General features: G+C 45.7%; 1 pseudogene; it reads right to left on the bottom strand.

Moving 5' to 3' along the window:
• Positions 1-6: 6 nt before the first annotated feature.
• LOC123176167 (disease resistance protein RPM1-like) lies at positions 7-4,658 on the bottom strand (annotated as a pseudogene).
• Positions 4,659-7,177: the final 2,519 nt, after the last annotated feature.

Genomic DNA, 7,177 nt, shown 5'->3' with positions numbered 1-7,177 from the left:
AGAGATTGATCATCAACTACAACTAGAAACTCGTCTTCAGTGAAAACCATATTTGCTGTTATGGAAGGCAATAAAGCAGAAGAGAATAGAAATGTATTGTAAGAGCTTGTCCCAAGTTTGTCCCTCGAATGGATATATCTAACACTAACTTGGTGCTAGATACATCCATTTGAGGGACAAGGTTTTTCGGACGGAGGGAGTAGATAATAAACATCACCATTTGATAACTATTCTACATGCAGGTATATAGGGAGCAGAGTAAACAACAGACCAACCTAAGGTGCCATCTTACAGCATTGGTATGCAGTGGGCAGATCAGAGAATGCAGGTTGTGTCTCTTCATGATTCATGAGTTGATCATACCATATTCCAGACTAGCATGAGAAAGGGGCATCTATAACAGAGACCAAGTGGTGATGGAGAGATTCCACAAGAGTAGAGTGATGCACGCTGTTTGTGTCAGAAATAATTGATTAGCAAAAAAGAACACTGTTGACTAGCATTGCAGATCGAAATAAACAAAGAGGGGTATTCGATATTTACCAGAGAATCTACACCATGACGAGCTGAATAAAGAAACGAGCAGCAATAGAATCAAGCATTGTCGTCGTCGTCAGAAATGCAGGAGCAAAAATCATCTTCAGAATCTTGGATGCTACAACAACACCAACAACGACAGGCGAGCAAGAGCATGTGTTCAGTTGTGCTAAGTGGATATAGGACATCATTAGTTCAGAGAGAAATTAGCTAACCTGTCGCTTCCCGTCCTCACGGCCACCACCTGTGAGGAGGAGCTTTCTCCTGCTGCTGCAGGGTCGTTATGGATACATGATTCCTCCTGCTCCGTCGCTTCCTCCTCCGCTTGTACTGCAGTAGTGGAACCTTCGGCGACGTCACCCAGGTCGTGGCGGTTCCGGTCCCACAGCAGTCGCAGAACGGGATGGTTGGGGTGTCCATCCACTTCACGTTGCAGCATACCAAGCCTTGCCACTTTACCATCCCAACCAAGTAAAATCTCCTTGAGACTTGGAAGGTGATTGATACCATTAATCCCTGATTTCAAACTGCAGCAGAGAATTTCTATCTTTTCCAATAGGGGCGAGGTGCCCACCTCAAATGTCAACTCTGTCAGTTGCTCCAGGCTCCAAATATCAAGTCTCCTGAGATTTGGGAATGTTTCTGCTCTGAAAACCAGTTTCTCCCCAACATAAGAATCAAAATAAAGACGAAGGAGCATCAGCTTGGGCAGTGTGCCTAGTAGTTTCATGCTTTTATCTCCATCCTTCAGATTGCTATACCATAACTCAATCTTCACCAAATGTACCAGACCCCCAAACCACTCAGGCATCTCCCCGAGATCTCCTTGCAAATTCAGCTTCCTCAGGAGAGGGGGAGGGGAGGAAATAGACTGCAACAACCACTTGAGTGATACACTATTTCCCTGATAAATACCGTCCGCACAAAGACAAAGAGATGTGAGGGAAGTGAGCTTCTCAAGGGATGTGCAGAATATCTTGCTCTTTTGCTTGCTTGCCCATACTGTGGCACTTAACTTTCTTAGCTTTATAAGCTCCCCGAGCTCTTTAACTGCTTTCCTACTTGTCCGCTCAATATCCACGACCTCTAGTATATATCTCTAACTCCTTTAGGTTGCTGATTCCTTTGGGCACTTGCATACCCCGAGAGTTGGTCAGTCGACCAGTCCAGGCCATGTGAATGAACATCATAATCTCTCGACGCCGTTCTAAACTAACCAAAGGAGTGAATAGAATAGGCATACAGAATGTGGACATGAACCAGGTCATGGGGTAAAGTAAGTATAAATCAGCATCTGTACTCTCTTTGCTGCAACGGAGGATACGAAGGCTTTGTAGTTTAGTGATCTCAGTTGGTAGTGATGCTACAGCACTATTTCTCATGTCCAAAGTTTGCAAGCCTTGTATGTTCCCTATGGTTCTTGGGAGCGTGTAAATATAACTTTCACCTTTATATGAAGACAAAACATGGACATATTTCAAATGACGTAACGACCCTATGCTGCTGATATCTTTTTGTTCTATTACAAACTGGGCATCATGTAGATCCGAGACTCTGAGCATCCTAAAGTCGGGCGAACATAGTGAAAGTGCCGGCTTCATGGGTCTCTCGCCAAACACAGTCAATGATCGGACATGGTTCCAATCCAGGCCTTTATTTGGGCACCAACTGCCTTGCAGTGCTATATGACGGAAGTTATCCCTTCCTATGCCCATTACTTTATCTGATGTAGACCATGCAAAATTTTCATCTCTAGAAATCGAGATCATGACATCCCGAACAATATCATGAACTCGACAACTCTTGATAATTCCTTCAATGTTCACTCTTGATGGCTGAATCAAGCTTCGGTTGATTAGGTCATTAAAGTAACTATTCCCAACATCCTCAACACTCACCCCACTCCTGGCAATAATAAACCCCTCGGCTATCCATCTTTCCACCATACGCCTCCTTTTGATTTCAAAATCCTCAGGAAATATGCTTAAATATAGAAAACATGACTTAAGATGAGAAGGCAAGTGATTGTAACTCAGAGTAACCATCCTCCTCATTGCTTCAAGGCTCCCATTTCTCTCTAGCTCTGAGGGGAGCTGTTTATAAATATTCTCCCACTCATCAACCCCTCTAGTGGCAAGCATGCCTCCTATTGTGAGTATAGCTAGGGGTAGCTGTCCAGACTTTTTGACTATCTTAGTAACTATTTTCCTCATATCCCCATCTTTTTTCATTTCTTCCTCATTTTTCCTAGTCTTCCTTAGTAGCAGATTTATGGCATCATTTGTTTCTAGGGGTTCATGGCGGTAGATAAGTGAGCTAGAAGGTCCCAAAGTGCAGTTCTCAGCTAAGCCAAGATCTCGTGTTGTTACCATTATCCGGCTACCATTGTTGTTGATACTAGGAAAAACAAAAGTTTCCATCCAATTCCAATCATCTATGTTCCACAAATCATCAAGGACAACAAAATACCTCTTCCCAAGTAGATTTTCTCTAAGATAGTTGGCGAGATTCACTTCGCTCCCATCATTCCCTTCAAGCTGCTTCTTCAATGCTTCACTACCAAAAAGTTCTTGGATCATAACTTTGAGAAACCCCATCCTGACAAATGACTGAGAGACAATGATCCAAGCACAACACGAAAAGTTATCCATATTTTCATAAACCTTCCTTGTAAGAGTAGTCTTACCCAAACCACCCATGCCGACAACACACACTACTTGAGCAGGGCTATCTATGGCATGAACATCTATGAGATTTATCAACTCTTGTTTTGGCTTGGAGAACCCCACAAGTTCAGCTTCATCAATGTTGTTGGCAGATTGGTTGCGAATATCTTCCATGCAAGAATCCTTCTCATCAGTGGCTCTAGCGAATTTGTTCTTCTCAATCAGGTTGTATCGTGTGTTCCTATTGCTCACTTCTTCAACCCTTGATTTGAGATCACGAATTTGTATCGCGATTCGATGGCGATCTTTGAGCTTCATCAACTTCCTTGACAAGCTTTGACTTGCGACATGCACCATGAATTCACCAAGGCAATCTTCAATATTGTATGATAGGTCCCTTACTTGCTCTGCCCACACCTTCAGTAGTATGTCTTTCTCTTCCATCCCTTCAGCAGCCAACAGGAAAGCCTGCATCGTTGCTAGCTCGTCTTTGATGAACCTGGCAAACAAATGTTCAAAAAAAAGCTTAGAAGTTAGAACAACCACTGGTGACATCCGATAGATCATAATATACAACAATATATGACGAAATTTCTACCTTCCTAAACATTGGCCTTGCTGCAGATGTAAGTTTTGTAATGCTAATAGTTGAAGTAAACTTAATGGTGATGTTTCAAGCATTCATAGATCTAACCCGTTTCCGCTAGAAAGGGGGAGCTGATGTTTAAAATGAGATGGAGGCTCTATGTTGACAATTCGATGTTAGAATCCGATCCGAACAGGTGCCACAGGCAAAAATAAAATATCCGTTGAGGCGAAACTTCATAGGCCAATCTTTTATGACTGAGTTATTTTTGTCATCAATCTTTCAGTTTTGTAATTTGTTCGTTCCAAATATAAAAAAATAGACATTTGTGACTGTACTCTTCCATAAATGAAATAGGATTGGACCCGAGCTAGCCACGAGAAAGTTACCAGATATCCTTACGCACGCCCATGAGGAGGCTCATCTCGTCGGCGGCGGCAGAGGCGGCCGTGCTGATGGCGGACGAGGCTCCTCTGACGTACTGCAGGGCGCAGTTGGGCCACTGACAGGTGGGCCCGAAAGCAAGTTGACCCACCTGTCAGTGACCCAACTGCGCCCTGCAGTACGTCAGGGGAGCCGAGTCCGCTGATGGCGCCGCCCAACATTGACCTTGCCATGCTCAACACCGTGTCGGCCATCGCCGGCCGGCCTCTTCCCCTTCGTCACAACTCACGGATCGAGGTCGGAACAATTATGAATATTGCTCTAGATCGAGAAAGAGGACGTGACGTGAGGTTAGCATGCGCTACACTTGGAATGCGCTCTGATTTATACTGGCAAGTCATCTCGAAAGAAAGGCATCTTACTAGCTATGGGCACTTTACTACACGTACCTGTGTCCTAACCAAATAATTGCAGTGTCCCGCCATGTTTCTTGTTGGTTGGTGTGTATCACAATTAATCTGGTTGTTGCGGAGTAGCAATCACCCGTACACAAGGAAAAGGAGGCGAGTAATTGAAGAGCACATGAACGGCCGGCCATACGCACACGACCAATAAAAGGGTACGGCAGCGGCCGGATACAGCAAATCCGATCCCTCAATGCCCGCAGACAGTGACCGGTCACGTCTTAAGTAATTGATTCGATAATTGGATACCTCGAATTTGAAATCTCAAATTCGTACTATTACATGCCACGTAAACCTAATCTGAAGCGGAGCTCGTCCTGCTTCGCCGTGTCTATGTCCAGCAGCTGGATGCTTCCCTCAAAGTGTTGGTCCGATCGCCGGCAAGGTAGTGTAGGACATGGGACATGGACCGGTTACAGGACTGAAGGCACCGCCATCTTTCATGCCCTACTCTTCCTCGTCTGAGCCCAGAATCCTGACGGTGCCGATGGACATGAGATCGATGATGGATCAGGAGAGGTACCGTCATCTCCCGCTCCCACTGCCTCGCACGGCGGGCAAGATGCATCATGTTTGCGTCGGACGACACCCATGCGTGCCTCGGCGTGCCAACGGAGGGGTAGTGTGTCCACCAGTGCGTTCGGACACCAGATGGACCGAACCGCCTCCGGTGATGCAGCGGCGACACACCTCATGGCGGGTCCATGTGCCATTTGGGCGGACGCAATGGATTCCTGACGGAAGGAGCCCGGGCGCTGCTGTCGGGCGGCTTCCCCCCAGAAGCGGCGAATCGCAAGTCGGACGGTCATCTCCTCCTCAGCTTAGGGTCGACGGCTATGGAGGTTTAGGACTCGGATCCACTTCCTGCCATGTCGGAGAAGGCCGGAGATCGCCGAACAAGAACTTGGGTGATGGAGGGAAGTGGAGGGAGTGGAGTTGAGTGGCTAGGGTTTGATCGGGGGAGCAGATAGAGATGAATATATGTGGGGTCGGGTGGGCTGGATCTGACGTGACGAACGCACCGGGTCACGGCCCGATCACCCCAAAATTGGACTGGATATGAGGGGTGCCGGTCAGACCGGAAGTTTGAGGCCGGATTGAAGCGCTCGTCTGGGTCGTGTTTTTTTAACCTGTCAGTGACGGGCCATCTGCCCGGGCATACGACGGGGGTTTGAGATGCCCAGTTGTAGATGCTATAACTAACCAATCTAGGAAGACGAATGTCCACTCGATTCACGTGTTTGAAAATCCTAGCTAATTAAATCCTAACTACCTAGGATTGTCCAACAAATGGAGGTTGAAATTCTGGAAGAAGCTGGGGTATGGTCTGAATCTGGGAGAATCGAGCAACCCTTGATAGTGTTATGTCATGTTCCCCTTGCGTAAGGCTCTGTGTTTGTGGAACTTTAACAATGGCATGCGTCTATACAAAAAGTCACTTTGGAACACAGGCGTGAGTGCGCGCTTTATTATGAATAGTTTAAAAATCTTATTTCGAAGCTTCAGGAAATGATCAAACAAATTCTACATGGTAATATGGATGTATACGGCCACACATGCAATGTTCTATGACGAAATAAGTTTTTTTTTTCGAATAAGCACGAGTGTGTATACTATATATTAAAGAGAGGAGTGGGGTAAAGAGCCCTTTCACGTTGGTGTTACATGTTACGTTACATGAACCCAACTCCGCTTGAGCTATATCTAGTCTACACTCTCACCGTAGCCCACAATGATAACGCTCCCAGGAAGGGGGTTATGTCCCCTTCCATCATGCCTGCCTGCTTCCATGCCTGGCCCTCTCCTTCTTTCCTATCCAGTACATGGTTTACTGATGGTACCACCCATAAAAAACAATTGCATTTTGGTGCTTCCACACTTTCCAAAAAACTAAAATGAGGATAACTCTGACGTCTTTTCCATCGCCCGTGGCAAATGTGAGGATTTTTAGTGGTGAACAGTGTACATACTGTTCATTTTCTCGAAATCATAAATTGTTTTCTAGATGAAGTGCCTTTTCAAATCATGAGTTGTTTTTCAGACGAAGTGCCTTTTCTAAATCATGAATTTCTTTTCAGGCAAAGTGACTGTTCTTTATTTCAAATTGTAAACATAAGATACTGTATCTTACAGGCCGAAGAGGAAGGGCATGATGAAATCACTTGTGCGAACGCACTCCACTAGTGATCTGTACTTGAGGTGACATACAGGTCCTGTAGGGTCCTGATCAAATAATTGTTGTGTCCCAGCTGGCTGGTGTACCATTAATCTGGTTGTTGGGATGCAGCGATCACCCATCGACTGCAATTTGGAAACAAGCGCACCCGTTCCTGGCCATGCAAAAGGAGATGTGGAGCAGACACGATCCACCTATCACGCATGGCATGACGCTCCGTGAATGACGTCGTGTGTCCCTGGACTTGGACAGGCAGCTGAACAGACGCTTGGTTCTACCGGCAAGCTTTCAGTAGTCATCAATCAACCATATAGTAGGAGTGCAGTTGTTCATATCTATCTTGTCAAATTCAAGTGTTTCTCAC

Source organism: Triticum aestivum, unplaced genomic scaffold (assembly GCF_018294505.1).
Source record: "Triticum aestivum cultivar Chinese Spring unplaced genomic scaffold, IWGSC CS RefSeq v2.1 scaffold84851, whole genome shotgun sequence".
NCBI classification, from domain to species: Eukaryota; Viridiplantae; Streptophyta; class Magnoliopsida; order Poales; family Poaceae; genus Triticum; species Triticum aestivum.
Note: the sequence above shows the minus strand (reverse complement) of the source record. Positions and strands in the feature narration are given on the sequence as shown.